General features: G+C 39.3%; 1 long non-coding RNA gene across 1 annotated transcript; it reads left to right on the forward strand.

Moving 5' to 3' along the window:
* The first annotated feature begins 6,441 nt into the window (after nucleotides 1-6,441).
* LOC144379378 (uncharacterized) lies at nucleotides 6,442-11,204 on the forward strand. Its single transcript, XR_013442211.1, has 2 exons — nucleotides 6,442-6,599; nucleotides 10,887-11,204. It is a non-coding gene; the product is annotated as an uncharacterized LOC144379378 (long non-coding RNA).
* The last annotated feature ends 3,374 nt before the right edge of the window (nucleotides 11,205-14,578 follow it).

Consider the following 14,578-nt stretch of genomic DNA (forward strand, 5'->3'; position numbering starts at 1 on the left):
TTTCTGGCTTGTAATTTCAGAAAATTAAAAGCCATGCAAAATTTTGCCAGGAATGAAAACAGGCAAGTAATAGAGTGGGAGAAGGAACTTGAATATAGCTGGCAAAGAATTGATATCCAAAACATATAAAGAAGGCCTCCAAATCAATAAGAAAGAGGCAACACATTTTTTTAATGGGAAAAAGACTGGAATGGGCATTTCTCAAAAGGGGATATGTAAGTAGCCAAGTCAAAAGGTGCTCAATTTCACAATTCATCAGGGAAATGAAAATTAAAACCCCAGTGAGATTCCATGTACACTACCAAAATGAACAGATTACATTAAGTGTTGGTGAGAAAATAGAGTAACTAGACCCTCATCCTCTGAGGGTGAGAGTATAAACCTGCAACCATGCAAACCATCTGGCAGTATGATTAAAACTGAACAATGCATATCCTATGGCCCTGCCATCCCACTGCTAGGTGCATACCCAGCAGATACATGTCCATCTGTTCACCAAAGACATGGTCACAAATATTCATAAAGCACTAATCATAATAGCCACAACTAGAAGTAGCATCTATCAAATATCTACCAGGAATAAAATAGATAACAAATTATGATATATCTAAACAATAATTTACTATTTAGCAATGAGAATGTACAATCTACAAAAACATGCTGCAATATGGATCAGTCTCATTAAAATTTTTTTTTGAGGGGTGCCAGAGTGGCTCAGTCGTTAAGCGTCTACCTTTGGCTCAGGTCATGATCTCAGGGTCCTGGGATCGAGCCCCGCATCAGGCTGTCTGCTCCGCGGGAAGCCTGCTTCTCCCTCTCACACTCCCCCTGCTTGTGTTCCCTCTCTCGCTGTGTCTCTCTCTGTCAAATAAATAAAATCTTTAAAAAAAATTAAAAAAAAATTTTTTTGAGCACCAGAAGCCAGACACAGAAAAGCACATACTCTCTATTATTCATTTACATATTATATAAAGTTTCAAAAGCAGGAAAAATAGTCTTTGGTGCAAAATCATAGTAGTGTTTATCCTTGGATAGATGGTGACTGGATAGGGGCATGGGGATTCAGAGGTTGGCCATGTTCTGTTTCTTAATTTCAGTAATGGTCTGTAATTGCTTTGCGAAAGTCCTGGAGTTGTATACTTATGACCTGTAGCCTTTGCCAAATATGTTATACTTCAATAAGATGTACATTAAAACCTCTGAAAGAAGTTACCATGAAAAAGACTACTACCCTCTGACTGCAATCATGTTTATATAAGAGGAATCAATATCATTATCACCAGAGTCATCATCACCATAATCATATGCCCCATAATGTAAAAATTTGCCATGGGCTAAGCTAGGTTCTAGATATTTGGTTCACACTACATCATCTGACCTTTTTAAACTTCATAAAAACACTACCAGGCAGCTATTATTCTTCCACTGATGAAGAAACAGAGGCTAAAAGAGGATTGGTAGCTTATCGAGGGAAACATAGTTTTTAAGTGGCAGAGGCAAATTTTTCAACCAGAATCTGATTCTAAAGCACGTGCCCTTTTCTCTGTAGGAGGCCATGCTGAATCTACAGGTAGAGACTGTAAATTCCAAAGGGGAAGAGGTTTAAATTTCTTCCCTAAACTGGCTTTCTGAGTCCTAAGGTAACATAAACCCTCAAATTTCAGTCCCCTTTTGTGCTAAGAAACACTCATCCAAATTCTGGATTTAATTCAATTACCTAGAATTAATTCACAATTCCTAAAATCAGTTCCAGGTAGAAGAAAGAAGGAAATGTAAATTTCTTTTTAGTATCTCAGTTATCCTCCCAACATTTAAGGAAAAACAAAAATGAAAACAAAACAGACTTTGACATTCAAGCAACATATCCTCCTATATAGTTCCAACAAACACATCCACTTTACAAGGTTGCATTCATATGTCCATAACAAGCTTTTCTTGCCAATGCTTTTCAAACTTTAGTGTAAGCAAGAATCATCTGGAAAGCTTGTTTGAACAGATTTCTGGGCCCCACCACAAGATTCTGATTCAGTAACTCTGAGGTGAGCTTGAGAATTTGCATTCTTTACAAGCCCCCAGGTGATACTGATGCTGTTGGTCATCGGACTGCACTTGGACTAGTACTGCTTTATTTATTTATTTTTTATTATGGACTAGTACTGCTTTATGCCAGGACAGACAATATGGAAGAAATGCACACAACTGCTTTGTTTGGGGACTGACTGTTCTGACTTTGTCACTAACATTTACAGCTACTATCTCAGGCTAGGTTCATGTGATAGTTTAAGAGAGCAACTGGTTTCTCCACTCCTACTCTCAAGCTCTGTCTTGATCATCAGGGCCCTTTGTCTTTATCATCATTAGTGTCACTGTCATCCATTCTGTCTACTGGCCATGAAGATTCTTTTTTTTTTTTTTTTAAAGATTTTATTTATTTATTTGACAGAGAGAGACACAGCGAGAGAGGGAACACAAGCAGGGGGAGTGGGAGAGGGAGAAGCAGGCTTCCCGCCGAGCAGGGAGCCCGATGCGGGGCTCGATCCCAGGACCCTGGGACCACGACCTGAGCTGAAGGCAGACGCTTAACGACTGAGCCACCCAGGCGCCCCTGGCCATGAAGATTCTTGAAAGCCTGAATTCTGCCTGTCCTTTGCTCTCCTGTGAACTGCAAGCTCTCCAGTATCCAAAATTTCCACATGATGTGCCTATTTGCTACATTTTAGTTCGCTTTGTGCCAAAGGTAAAAAAGTAAATAAATAAATAAAATTACAGATATGTAGGAATTAAAGCCATCTCTTAAAATTTTGTTGTGGTTTGTTAATTAATTTTGCTTTGCTTTTTTCCTAATCTGGGTATTTCAAAAAGAGAAAACTCACTATACTACATTGCAGATGAAGGACCCGAAGGAGTCCTGAAGTAATTCTCAACACCTCTCTTGTTTTCCACTCTTCTGCAGAAAGCCCAAAGCAGTTTCTCTCCATGGATCCTCAGCTCAGGTCTTTCCCCAAGAGTTCTGAGGTATTCTTAGTAGAACACCAGCTTTGCTGAGGGATGCATATGATCAGCTTCCTTACATCAAGTAGTCAATCACATAATCTAGAAAGCATTGGGCTACAGGAAGCAAGACTCTGACTCTGCCTTAATACCTCATGGCCAGTTTACAAAATCAAGGTATTAAATGGGGCGGGGCCAGGGTGGGGGGGGATGGTTGGAATCACTAGATCCCTGATTTGGCTCCTAGCTAGCTATGTCACTCTTGGGAAGGCCACTTAACTTCCCTTCCCCTTCAGTTGTAAAATAGGGACCATTTTAAGTGATCCCCAAGATCCTACCTTCTCTAAGAGTCTGCAAAACCATGAACCTATAGACAAGACCAAAGAAAACATTCCAACTTGGCACAAGTGGAAGTTTTACTCTAGGGAAACAGACCTTCATGATGTGTAGGTCACAGAGAAATGTCAAGCAAATAAAAGGACAGGGAAAAAGAAATCAGAGACAGAAAAGGCATGTGCAATGCACCACAAGAAGAGAAAGAACTGCTTTTCTTTTTCTCCCTTTGAAGTCGATAGAGAAAAAAAGCAATAAAATCCAAAATCCAACAATATCAACCAGAAATCAGTCGGTTTTCAGAGTCTGTTGCTACAGTAGCAAAAGAAAGTAGCCAGCTCCTTCCCAGGGGCTCCTGGGTAGGGAGCATCCATCAAATCACAGACACGCCCTCTATTCAAACTCGATTTGGCTAAAATGACTTTTTTATGAGAACTCATGAGAAAATGGTTGACTTCCAGCCCTTATGTTATCAGAGTTGTTTGACATTGAATTACATGGGCCCAGACTATAAATCTTGACTTCAGGCTCACATGCAAGGCATTTGATGTGTCTGGGAACCTGCTGAAGAAAGAAATTAGCTGTAAAACAAAGTAAAATGCCTGTTCCCATGGGAAGACTCTGCAGGACTGCTAATAGATCATGTGTTCGTTTGGAAGACACTTGTTTCTTTGGTCAAACAGCAACTAATATTTTTGCTTTCCACTGCCTTGAACAGGAAATATGGTGCTAAGGGCCGATAGACAGGGCAAGGCATCAGATTAATTACACGGTCAGTAAACATTTGTTCACCCATGTTTCCTAACGGTCTGAACACTTCCTGGTTAGAGATCAGGGATGCCACTGGCCTCTGTTAACTGTTTTACTCTTGTATAAATGTCTGGAAAGATGGAGTACATTTTCAGGGAGCCCCACAATGAGAGGATAATGGGGGCACAGGGGACTCAGAACTGTTGAAAGCAACCCCTTCTTGCAACCTGTGCTGTGGCTGCCACAGTCCACTGCCCTTATAAGGACAGAGCATCTGGAAACCTGGAGGGAGAGATTCAATAAGGTGATCTGATGTCATTTGGAAATTCTCTTTCCCTTTTGGGGGATAGATATTTTTTCTGAGAGAGAGTGAGCGAGCACATGTGACCAGGGAGAGGGGCAGAGGGAGTGAGAGAATCCCAAGCAGACTCCCCACTGAGTGGGGAGCCAGACACAGGGTTCAAGCCCACGACCCTGAGATCATGACCCTAGCTGAAATCAAGAGTCGGATGCTTAACTGGCTGAGCCACCCAGGTGCTGCTGGGGGATGAATATTAAATGGAACTTCAGGTTCATTCCAAAGAAGAGAAAAGGCAAAGTATTTTGGGAAAGATAGATGGTAATCACATCAGAACACCTGCCATCTACTCTTCTTGGAAATCTCTCTCTACGGCAACTGCAAAGAATGGACAAAGACAGCCTGGAGCTGTTCTTTAAAGCAATGTTTCTCCAAGTGTGACCCCGGACCAACAGCCCAGGCATCCCTTGGAAACTTGTTAGAAATGCAGAATCTCAGGTCCCACCACAGACCTGCTCAATAGGAAACCTCTGGGGTGGGGCTAGCAATCTGAATTATAGCAAATTCTTCCGGTAACTCTGATACCACTAAAGTTTGAGAATCCCCGCCATAAAAGGATTCTCATACACCTGTTATACATACAGATGCAATCCAAGACTGAGACTCAAGTTCTCTGCTGTAATCTATAAGGTCCTTATGATCTGGCCCAACCCATGTGTTATAGTCATAAATGCCAGCTATATATACCTCTGCTAGGCCCAGTTTATTCCCTCTTTGAGGACTTCGCTTGGAAATTTCTTGTGTCTGTCTCCTTAGCTCATTCAGTTTCCTGTTCAAATGTCTCATTTTTCATAAAGTAGTCCCCTACCACAGACACCCTTTTAAGTATCTGCCAACACACATTGTCCAGCATTGTCCATGTAGCAACTTTCCAAGACTGGAGATAACTTTATGACTTTGTTTCTTTTTTCTTTTTTTTTTTTTTTTTTAAGATTTTATTTATTTATTTGACAGAGACAGAGACAGCGAGAGCAGGAACACAAGCAGCGGGAGTGGGAGAGGGAGAAGCAGGCTTCCTGCCGAGCAGGGAGCCCGATGTGGGACTCGATCCCAGGACCCTGGGATCATGACCTGAGCCGAAGGCAGACGCTTAACGACTGAGCCACCCAGGCGCCCATGACTTTGTTTCTATGTTGATGCCCATCCTCTCCGGAGTAGAATACAAAACTCCGTAAGAGTTCTTTATGCCCAGTATACACTATGTCTAAAATATACCGTCTACACTTCTAAAAAGTGTAGCTTTCATGCCCTCTCCTCCTACCCCTTCTCAAAATCTATTCTCATTTGTCAATTATACCTTAATAAAGCTGGTGAAAAACTCTATTCTTATACATTTTAAGTTAAAAATCAGTATGAATGAAAAGTAGACAAAGCATTTACATCAAGAGAAATGAAAAACAATTCAAATTCCAGGCATCACTCAGTAAGTATTATGTGCCTTTTAGATGCTGCGGAGGGTCAAAAGGCTAAACAGCACTCTTTGAGCATCTTAAAGAAGAGCCAATGTTTTCCAGTAGATGAGCTCTGATTTAAATGTAGTTCCTTTTTCCTTTACCATAAGCAGAAGGCCATCTTTACAATAAGAAATTTCATCTGTTATGAGGTGATAGGAAAGTCATCAAAATTCAGTGCCTAAACTAACGTACTCTCTACCTAACTGTGTCTTTGTATTTTTTTCTCTCCCTATTTTATCTTCATATATCTTTCTCAAAACTCAACATAGAAGCAGAAACTTGAACATGAAGAGGTATGCACCTAAACAAGCCTTACATGACCCTGAAGATCCAGAAGCTCCTTCATAATGTAGCACGTTATTTTATTGGTCTTTCAACAAAAGATGCCTGAATGGCATTACTTTTGCCTCCATAATGGCTTAAATGCTTCCAAGAGGCATTAGAGTCACTCACTCCCTGTAGAGATGGAAGAATAACACAGATGACAGTGCATTTAGTAAGAGGCAGACAATGCCCGTGGTTGCTCCATTACTCTGTCATCAGAGATATCAGCACGAGGTTGGGCGCTGAGCATTAGCCCATGTAGCCTGATATGAGTTCATGGAGCTGGAATTCAAAACACTAACCAGCTGTGGGAACCCAGTGAGAAGCCTGTCACACTGAATGGTATCCAGATTAGAGCTGTGAGAATTTGGGAAAACCCTTCTTGCTAAGTAAGTTTACTTCTTCAGCTTTCTTTCTTATTTAAATTTTCAATGTTTGCTAGAATCCTGAACCTATAGCCATACATTTGAAAAATGGAAAAAGACAACTCTTAAAAATATTTTTTCAGGAAATCATGGAAATTGTAATAGTGACTGGATATTTGATGACCTTGTAATTATAATTTTTAGGTATGATAATAGCATTAGGTTTATGTAGCAAAATACCCATAACTCTTTAGAGATGTGTGCTGAGAGGAATGTAGGGATGAAATGAAATGACGTCTGGAATTTGCTTTAAAATAATTCAGAAAAAAAAAAGAGAGAAAGAAAAAGATTAAACAAGAATTGCAAACCCTCAGTAATTGTTGGATCTGGGTTTGGTTATGGCAGATCAATAGAATATTCTCTCTCCTTGTAAAAGTATGTTTGAAAATAAACATAATAAAATTTCATGATAATAAAGGAAAAGAAATAATGCCAGACCAAAAGCAAAGTTATCTCTTAAGTAACATAAAAAATGTCTTCTCTGCTAAGGATTTTCTCAAGGCCAGCCACTGTCAAATAATCTACAAAACCAAAAAATGAGAAAGTCATGTTCTCAGGTACTCCGGTCTTAAAAATATCCTTCTATGGTATATGCATTGGTAGGAGCAGGCAAAGAAGCTTAGGTAAATAGAAAAGAAATTGGAAATGACATTGCTTTATTTGGTACTTAATTGTTCATAGGAATGGCCATAATGGGAATAAACTAAAACGGAGATTTGTGAGTCCCAGGTTCTATGGTATTTTTCTCTCATGAGTCCCTATATGACTTTCAATTAACATTTCTATCCTTTAGTTTTCTCATCTATAAATCACAGGGTTGCATTATATGAGAACTAAGGTTTCTTTCAGGCCTGAAAGTGCAAATTCCAGATTATATTAGCAAATCTCCTTCGGAAACATGGGAGATAAAAAAAAAAAAAAGGTCAAGTTCTAGATATGACTTGGCAAATCAGGAGATGGTGTATTTATTAAGCCTCTACTGAATTCCCAACACAGGAAACACAAGTGTAGCAACCTTTGCTGTTTAGAAAATCCAAGTATCAAGTGAGGCAATATGGAAAATAAACAGGTTCTGAAAGCAGTTTTAGCCACAGCATAATTCTATTAAGAAAAAAAATTCTGTCAAATATTTTGTGCATTTGTTTCCTTGTTAACACAGAAAAGAATGGATATAAATGACTTTTATTTATGCATCAAGAAAGTTCTAAAATAATTTTTGTTTCCCTCATAATGTTTGAAAACTATGAAAACACGTATATTTCTAGTGAAACTCAACTGTTTGAAGTGGGAGGGTTGGCAGGGCAAAGATGGATTTATAAGGCCACCCTTATATTCTTCCCTGGAAAGGTTAGCAAGTGTTGGTGTTACAAATACATGACTGATTTCAGAAAGATGCCCTACATGGAGGCAGCTCTTGATGTACAAAGCTAAAGTTCATTTTATTCTGGGTTCCTGCTTTCTACAACCTGGTGTCTTCCAGATTTCTTTCACTTCTGCTTTATTTGAAATTTGAGGTTAGTAAAAAAAAAAAAAAGGGGGGGGCGGGGGAATTTAAAGTTAGTGAACCACACATCAACAAACGTGCAGCAGGACTGCTCTCTCTTCCACAGGGACAGGTACTGGGAGATCTCAGTAATTAAAAAAACAAAAAAGTTGAGTATGTTACCATAAGATTTACATCATAAAATGCTTAGACATCCTAGGTTTCACATTTCAATGAACATGTTTCACTCAGATTTACCTCTGCATTTAGAATTTTCTTTTTTCATTCAAATCATCCTATTCCTTTCTAAGAACCAGACATGAAATATTAGGGAAAGGTGACTGGGCAAGGGGAAAAAATCATATTATTCCTCTGAGAAACTCTGAAAAAAAGAGAATTTTTCTCATTCCAGGGTGCTCTATTAATTGAGCTGTCATTTTTTTTAAAAAGATTTTATTTATTTATTTGACAGAGAGAGAGAGAGCGAGAGAGGGAACACAGCAGGCTTCTCACTGAGCAGGGAGCCCGATGTAGGGCTCGATCCCAGTACCCTAGGATCATGACCTGAGCCAAAGGCAGAGGCTTAAGGACTGAGCCACCCAGGCGCCCCATGAGCTGTCATTTATTACCAAACATAAAAACATGAATTGATGGCATCTTTATTTAATATCTATTAAGAGTTTTGCAATAATGTTGCCAGAAAATGATCACTTTTTTCTGAGAAAAAATTTTAAAGAATTTTTCTGAATTCTAATTGCCACTTTCTGACCTTCTGAGACCAGTTCTTTTATCCAGTCAGAAAACATTTCTCCGACTTGATAATGAACATTAATGAAAGGAAAAAAATTCAACATCTGTACATTTATTTCAAGGCAAACCTTTGAGAACGGATACAATTCCATGACCATAATTATATTTAATTCCATCTAATTCCTGTATGAGAAACATCCCATAAAAGTTGTGAGCTTTAGAAAAATTATTTGTGCCATCTGATAGGAGGTATTTCTTGATTCTTAGCAGTTTTACCATCAAGTCTAAAACAAGGAAATAGTGCTGGCTTTCTGAGTTATCTAAATGAGAGGATCTCAATGCTGCATCAGAATCACCGAGAGGGACTTAAACCACAGCTCTCACCTCCAGAATTTCTAATTCCAAAGTTCTGGACTGAAACTTAGAAATTCTAACAAGTTCCTGGATGATCCTGATACTCTTGCTGCTGGTTTAGAGACCATACTTTCAGAACCAGTGATCTAAATATAGGCAGCATAAGCACTTAAATAACAGAAGACTATTAATTACTTCATTCAGTTCTGCAGAGCCTTAAGCCATCTAAACATTTTGACTGGTGGGTCGGTAAGAAAGGAGCCTCTACCTACCCACTTTGGAAACCAAAAACTGAATGTACATAGTCCTCAGTATAAGAAAATCATCCTAGGTTTGAGCTCAGCTAGAGCAGAGTGCAATCAACTCAAAATTAGGTGAGATACTCCCTAATTTTCTGTCTAAGGAAGCGCATTTGGTCACCATGTAATCCTGGCCATGCAGGTGCACAAAGCATCAAGAACTTCGTGGGAGGGGTGGTGGGGGGGCGGTGCGCAGAGTAGTATTTTGGTGTTTTGGATTGCCCACGACGCTGATTGTTATTAGCAGCACAATAAAACTTCTAAAGAAATCTGAGATTTCAGGGTGTGATCTGAAGTTCCACCAATATGACCCGAGCAAGTGAAGTTCACCACCTCAGCTATGGCTGTTGACCTCTGTGGATGATCAGTTCTGTCTTTATTACCTCTGGCTCCTTAAATGTCCTTGCTGGCCCAGGCCTCTGCTTTCGTCACTGGACCCTTTGGTTGTCCTTCATACTAAGGTGATGATGACAACAAGCATAAAGAAGTCTTTCAACAGTGATTTCCTGTATCTCACTTATCCCAGCTCAGAAAAATCTTGCCATTCAAATAAACTGGCGTCAGAGATACAGTGGGAAAAAGTAGGGATGGGGGAGGGGGATAAAACGGGGGAGGGGAATCCCTTTCAAAAGCTCTCCCTGTGAGAAGAGGAGACAGGAGCAGGAAGAGGAGGAGCCCAAGGCTGGCTATTTTTAAAATGAAATGCAGAGCCCTTTGGTCCTCTCTCCTGTTTCTCTGAAGCCCCTGGAACAACTTGCCAAAGGCATAAATCGCTGGGCAATTCATTCTGTCTGTATTTCCTCTGTACTCTATTTAGCAAGCAAGTATAGCCAAAGCCATATGGGCAGAAATATGGGCTTTCCCTCAAAATCTGCAACCTCCTTTCACAAAGCTGTCTTCCATCAGGATCAAAGTGTTGCCTCCCAAATGATGTCACTCATAAAGGGATCCAGGAAGAAAGAAGAAAGAAAATTTATAATGGTTTGGGGTGCAAGTTGAGTCTTAACACAGAAGGGGACAATAGGATTCCTACCCAGTAGAGGGTACAACTTGCACCCACAGGGAAGGCATTGAATCCCATGATGAAGTGGTCAGTTCACTGAAGATGCAGATGGCATTTTAGCAGCCCTACTGGCTCTCACCCCTGGAGGTGGGAGAAGGAATCACAAAACTGACTGTGCCAAGCTAACTGAAAGAAAGAGAAAATAAGCCCTGGTATTGATACAGAAAAATCTAGGACAAGACAAAGGCAACTCTCAATTTACCTTCTGGCCTACTTACTCTTCCATTAAAAGGTGTGTTATCTGTACCAGAAAAGAGACCTGATGCCTGTGTTAACATTTGCTGTCTCTGTTTTATTTTTAGGCTCTTTACTCAGAGAAAGGACAGCAAGACCAGTTGGGCTTCAGGCCTCAGACCACACTTGGTTTTCTCAGGTTGCCCTGAACACAAGGCCCAAAATAATTTTCCATCATGACCTGGCCAGGAAGTACAGCCAGCTCTCAGGGTGGCCACTGAAAATGGGCATGTGATCTTGGTTATCTGTCCTTAGTAATGTCGGTACCATCATCCAATTTGATTTTCCTATCGAGAGGATGTTTTTTTTTCCTGCTGAGGCAATGTTTAGGTGTAATAAAAATATACATATATATGTATATATGTATGTGTGTGTATGTACCTCTGTGTGTGTGTGTGTGTATATATATATATAATCAAGATTTTTATATATTTTATGTAAGCATACATATATAAACATATACACAAAATCTAGATGATATGGCAAATCTAAGAAAAAGTAAATAGTTCTAAGACCCAAGACATTGTCTCTGATGAAAATGCTAGCACAGTGATGGGTATTAGCAGTGGGAGGCCAGCATAGGGTACTTCCTGGGACAAAGATGCCTATGTTTTCTTCATTTTCCGTGGGGAAAATGCAGCTGTCACCTGCAACACCTGGGAAGTCTGGAAATGCCCATGGCAACCAGCCTAATCAGCTTCATAAAGATGGCTCCAATCGTGCCTGCCAAGGGAAAGTCTACCAGATGGCCCTGAATTCAAGGGAGGGTGATGCAGCCAAAGACACCAAAATGGATCCCAAACTCCCCAGTCAATCTCAGACCTCCTTCAGCGTTATTTGCCATAGATGAACCACTTAATATCTTCTTCACAACCATTTTTTTTTTTTTTTTTTGCTTAAATCAAGTCACTGAAAAAATAACAAATCCTTGTGGAAAAACATGTAAGTAGAAACATGGAAACAGAAGTATATGAGAAGCTTCAATAGAAGATAAACAGAAATGCTTCCTACCCTAGATTCTGAGCCTGAGGCCTGCTTCTCTTCCTTAAAGGAAGACTCACAGGAGTTACAGAGCTGATGGAGATGTGTTAGTGGCAAATGGAGATTGTCTACCTATTGAAATGAAAGAGATTGAAAAAAAAAATCTCATCATGGGATCCATAGTTATTTGGCTCTATGTCAGGGTCTCAAAAAAAATAATTTTAAATACCTACCTCAGCATTTTTCAAACTTTTTCAGCCATGAGCCACTGAAGAAATGGGCTGTACGTCACAACCTGTGCATGCGCACACATGCACACACACCTATATATAAATACTTACCTTTACCAAACATGATGAACTCTAATACTTTTTGTTTTAATTTTTCAAAAATACTGTTTGTGACCTATAGGTCACAGTTTTAAAAAGACTACTTTAAACCTTGGGAAATACTGGTTACGCTTCATGTCCCTAACCCTATCCACAACCCTAACACTATTCACAGTTACCCAATCACTGTTTGTTCAACACACTCAATCAACTCTATTAAAATATTCTTTTTCAGCTTTTCTTTCCCACTAAAATATAATTTTTTTTCCTGAGCCAAACTGTCAGTACCTTTAGCTCAGAGAGAATATCATATGTACCTTATGTTGTATTACAAAAGATGCACCATAAATGCACAATGAACAAATTTAATCCTCCCACTGTTGGATATCTAGAAATTTAAATATTTTTTCCTACTGATTTGGTCCCCACAAATAAAAAGGATCCTATAATCAAAGTATATCTGTCACTTACGTTGGTGATGGACATAAGAGAAGAAACAGTCATTTCCCCCTTCCTCCTAGAGTACCTCAAAATGCCTACAAGTGAAAGCTTGTCTGTGACAGGAAGTGTCATGACTCAAAAGTGAGGCACACAGCAGACATGTTAGGTTGGAAGTGGCTGCTTTTACACAGCCACTACTCTGACCATGTAGCCACATGTGGAGAAATTACACCATGCCTCATTGTACCATTGGCCCTGCCAAAAGAAGGAGTGAGACTAAAGCATATCCTGGAAAACAACGACTTTCTTCTGACATAAAATTTTGGGATAAGATCATATCAGTTGTAGTTTTATCACTTATAGAACAATCCCAGGGAGTTTCATCCAAGGATTCTGGTTTTCTATTTTATGGAACAACAAATGTAGTGAAATTTTATTTTTAGATTCCTTTAATCATACACCATTGTTCTTAATTCAAAACTCCAGGCATAAAATTGTATTATTTAAAGGGCAGGACAATGAAATTGATTACAATCCTGTGTTTCATCCCCAAAATAACTTCAATAACAACTTGCATTTTGAAATCTAACTATATGCCATAAGATGAACTAAGCACTTTCTCAGCAGTTAGCTCATTTAGTCCTATATTAACCCTATGAAGTAGGTATTATTATTACTGACATATTACAGAGAAGAAACTAAGGCTCAGGGATACGAAGTGAATTTCCCAAGGTCACATAACTCAGTGTCAGAAATACTGCTGGACTTAAAACCAATGCTCTTAAACCCTTTCTGTATTCTAGTTCTACAAGTAATTCAATGAAGACCATAGTATTAGAGTATAGAAACAATAACACAGCTCTTATAGGAGGACTCAACTAGAAATAAAATGATTTAATAAATACAGAAGTGTAATGACTAAGTGTATGAGCAGCTTTTACAAAACTCTCCATTCTCTGTAGGTCCCCCAGGACCCCTCCATCAGCTTCCACCCCTTACTCTCTACCCCCCACGAAGACATAAACATGACAACTTTCAAATGTTTTAGGAGAAGTGGTTCTCAAAATGTATCCCCTGAAAACTTGTTAGAGATGCAAATTCTTACACCCCACTTGTTTTTAATGTAGGTTTGATTATTATTTAGGTATAGCAAACCCAACAGATCTGGAGATCCTTGCCACTGAAAAGATACTTTGTTATACTCACAGATCATAAGAGGAGGGGGCAGGTTGACATGGGAGACACCAGGATCAGTCGGGAGACAAAGTGGGGGTAGACAGGGAGGGTAAGAATTTTTATTTTGGTTTCTGCTGGAAGGAACTAGAGAGGTGAAATAAACAGGTTTATCTCTAGTATTTGCTAGTTTGAATAATTTCAGCAGGCTCTGGAACATAGAAACTGTCTCTAATTGCCTGGTACCTAACTCTGGGATGATTAGGGAAGGTAGATAAAATGATAGGGCTTGGGCTCTGGATCGAGTGGTTTGCATTTGAAAAGCAAGCTCAAGGGTGAATTGTTTACTATTTCTAGGAAGTGGCTGGCACCAAAAGGGACAGTCCCACCAGGGTCAATAAAAGCCCAGATGTCAAAGCATCAGAATATAGAAAATAGAAGACATGGTTACTACACCACTCTAGACCTACTGATGAAAAAACTGTTTGGAGTCTGTTTTCACAAGTCTTCCAGGTGAGTCTGGTGCACATTATAGTTTAAGATCCACAGTTTTAGTATTTACTCTACTGTATTTCACATAGCACAAGGAGCAGTAAGTATTTAGTACAGACCTGAATTTTTCCTTTTCTCAAAACTTAACAACTTTAAGTATGGATATCAAATGTATATCCAAAGACTATTTCAAGAAACTATCTTTAAAGCATTAAACACACACAAAGACTTCTAATAATGCCATCTATTTCTTTATGTCCCCCAAACAGCTGTGTGTCTAAATTAGAATAAAGACAACCAAAGTTTTCAATAATAAATAGCACACTGAGACACTCCAGTGTACC

Source organism: Halichoerus grypus, chromosome 10 (assembly GCF_964656455.1).
Source record: "Halichoerus grypus chromosome 10, mHalGry1.hap1.1, whole genome shotgun sequence".
Classification (NCBI taxonomy): Eukaryota; Metazoa; Chordata; class Mammalia; order Carnivora; family Phocidae; genus Halichoerus; species Halichoerus grypus.